This window comes from Crocodylus porosus, unplaced genomic scaffold (genome assembly GCF_001723895.1).
Source record: "Crocodylus porosus isolate Cpor-Errol unplaced genomic scaffold, CroPor_comp1, whole genome shotgun sequence".
NCBI classification, from domain to species: domain Eukaryota; kingdom Metazoa; phylum Chordata; order Crocodylia; family Crocodylidae; genus Crocodylus; species Crocodylus porosus.
In genome coordinates this window covers 5393611-5395454 of record NW_017728920.1, presented here as the reverse complement: position 1 = coordinate 5395454, position 1844 = coordinate 5393611, and the positions used below count along the sequence as shown (strand labels likewise).

Here is a 1844-nt window from a genome sequence, read left to right as displayed (position 1 = left end):
CACTGATTCTCTGAATCAGCATCAAATCTTCATGGACAGCAACCCAAATTAATGCACACCCTTACAGGCTGCTGTGACTCAAGCAGCCTAAGTTAAGTCAGTAGTTGTCCAACCTCCCCAGAGAAAGCAAACTGAGAGAGAACAAGAAGTGGACACTAAAGCAACTTTAAACCATAACTCCAGCCCTGCTGGATTTGCCATTACTGTGAAACTTTGCTAGAAACTTTGCCCAGAATTATCTGTAGCAGTACCATGCAGATGTATCTAAGCAAGACTGCTAAATTCAGGTAGAATGACGAGTTGTAGGGTTATGACTTTACCTCCTCTTGATCACTATCACATTCTTCACTCGATGTTTCATAAGACTTGCACTGAGTTTTTGAGTGAACATCACCATTGCTTGTGGAGGAAGACTTCTCGTGCTCTGAGCTGTTTTCTTTAAAATCTCCATTCACTTTTGTTTTGTTTTTCTTAATTTTTTTGGGTTTAGGAGGATCAAGGTCATCTTCAAAACAAACATTTTCCTCTGCTTGGGGTATCTGCTCCTTGGATTTCTTGCTGTGTTTAGATTTCTTCTCCTTTTTTTCCTTCTAGGAGACAAGGAACAAAAACACGTGGAAAGCTCTAAATGTTTTTGTCACAAGTACACGAAATACTTGGCATCTGCTCAACATTCACCCAAAGCATGAGATTTGTTACAGCATACAGCCAAGTGAAGAAACACAGAATAAAATTTAGCTCCTACTCTAAATGCTGCTTGAGCTTGAGGGAATCCCCGCAAAGCCTATCACACATGGCGGTGCCTTGTTAGCGCCCAAGAAGTGGGGAAACTGGGATTAGTAAATTATTGATGTCACTAAAACGTTCCACAGATGACTTGCATCTTAAGGAGGAAACAGAAAGATTTTAGCTTCCCAGAGTCCTGCTTTCCTTCCCTGAGATAATGCAATGAACTATAACTGAACAATGCCTGGAGGCAGCAGCACTGATTGAAAGCCAAAAGAGATCAGGCCAGATGGGAAGTGTGGAGGGGCCTCCTGAAGCTCTTGACATTAGCTTCAGCCTTGTTCAGCAAGTCTGCACCTCTGCCAGCTGTTCCTGGCAGTGGGGCTCCTATTCCACAGCCCTGCCCACCCATTTAACCCTAACTAAAAACAGGTAAGGAGAAAAGCCTCCAACCAAGCGCAGGAAGGCCTGGCTTTGCCCCGTGAGTCTGAGGGGGCACCCCAGTAACCAGCAAGGCAGGGGCCAAAGGAACGACCCGCGGCCCTAGTTTGTGCCGGCTGTCTACACAAGCCAGGCAGCCCGTTCCCATAAAGCCCTGGTTGTCCCGACCCCGCTTCCCTCTCCCTCCCCCGCAGAAGCGGCGGTGCAATGGCGTCATACCGGCGGCAGCACGAGGCTCCGCGGCTCGCACGTGCCTGGCCTGGCCTGGCCCGGCCCGACCCCCGGCCCGGCCCGGGGCGCAGGGGACTAGGACTGGGCGGCCACAGCCCCGGGTCCCGAAGGGGGGTCCCGGGCTCGTGCGCTCTCCCTCCCGCAGTACCTGGCGCTTCCTCCTGCGGCCTGCGCGCGCCGGGGCGCCGTCCGGGGCGGGCATGTCGTGTGGCTCGGCCTCAGGCGCCACGACTGCCGCGCAGCTACCTCCGCCGTGCTCCGCAGCCGCCGAGAAAGGAGCGAGCCCCGCCCTGGCGCACAGGAAGTGAGGCGCGGGGCCGAGGGCGGCCGGGGCCCAGCGCCGACCCGGCCCCCAAGGTACCGCGGCAAGCTCGGGGCGCCCCGGCCCAAGCAGCAAGTGCCGCAGCAGAACCGGGCCGCGGGCGGGACACAGCACCGCAGCGCGA

At 54.5% G+C, this 1844-nt stretch overlaps 1 protein-coding gene across 1 annotated transcript in view; it reads right to left on the bottom strand.

Moving 5' to 3' along the window:
• The window catches only part of DDX21 (DExD-box helicase 21), a 69664-nt gene that overhangs the window by 21234 nt on the left and 46586 nt on the right, over positions 1 to 1844 (bottom strand). The window lies entirely within an intron of this gene.